This window comes from Myotis lucifugus, unplaced genomic scaffold, assembly GCF_000147115.1.
Source record: "Myotis lucifugus unplaced genomic scaffold, Myoluc2.0 scaffold_487, whole genome shotgun sequence".
In the NCBI taxonomy this organism is placed as follows: Eukaryota; Metazoa; Chordata; class Mammalia; order Chiroptera; family Vespertilionidae; genus Myotis; species Myotis lucifugus.
Genome location: NW_005871535.1, coordinates 336,741 through 337,678, shown reverse-complemented (window position 1 = coordinate 337,678; position 938 = coordinate 336,741). Strand labels below are relative to the sequence as shown.

Below are 938 nucleotides of genomic sequence, written 5' to 3'. Positions count from 1 at the left end.
GTCCTTCCTCCCTTCCCTCTCTCTAGCATCAATGGCAAAAATATCCTCGGATGAGGATTAAAAAAAAAGAAGAATGACTTAAGATAGATATAAAAGATGCATTGAGTGAAAATTCCCAACTTCAGGAAAGCCAGAAACAGCTTTTACAAGAAGCTGAAGAATGGAAAGAACAATAATGTTTGAACACTCTAAAATACATACAAAATAAGTTCTTTGTGATAAAGAAAAATAGATCAAGTCTTTGACTGAACACTTGCTAAAGATGCAAGATGGGCTGCTGTGCTTGCAGAAGACCTAATGGATGATAACTTGGACTTGGAAATGAAGCGTGATTCAGAGAATGATTCAGCACTCTTCCGTAATCAACCAAAAGGAGCTCTGAAGAAGCTGATTCATGCTGCTACCTTAAAGGCTTCTGTATAAACCCTAGAAGGTGAAAGAAATAAAATATACGCTCAAGTAACTGAAGTAGTTAAAACAAAGGAAGAGCTTATAGGTTGTATTAAAAATCTCCAGACTGAGCAAGCATCTTTGCAGTCAGTAAATGAACATCTTGCAAACGAAAATTAAAAGCTTCAGCACAAATTAATGACTGGACTGTATCAAGAAAATGAAATATTTCACAGGAAATTAAAAGTAGAAGAAAATTACTGGTTAGAGAAAAAAGAAAAATTTCTAAAGCAGATGAAAAGACCAGCCACGCATCGGAAGAGCTGAAGACAGACAGAAGTGAGCCGAAGACCTTGAAGAATTGGAGCCACCCCTTCATTCTTATCAAGAGCAGATTATTTCCCACAAGATAAAGGCACTGATAATTGGTTAGTGGTTTGGACTGAAAGAAACCTTGGTGACTTAAAGACAGGAAATTCTTTTTTAAAAAAAATATTTTTATTGTTTAAGGTATTACATATGTCTCCTTTTCCACCGATGACCACCAC

The 938-nt window shown here is 35.9% G+C and overlaps 1 pseudogene; it reads left to right on the top strand.

Annotated features, from left to right (window-relative positions):
* The first annotated feature begins 77 nt into the window (after positions 1-77).
* LOC102429353 overlaps positions 78-938 on the top strand; it is a 1,711-nt pseudogene continuing 850 nt past the window's right edge.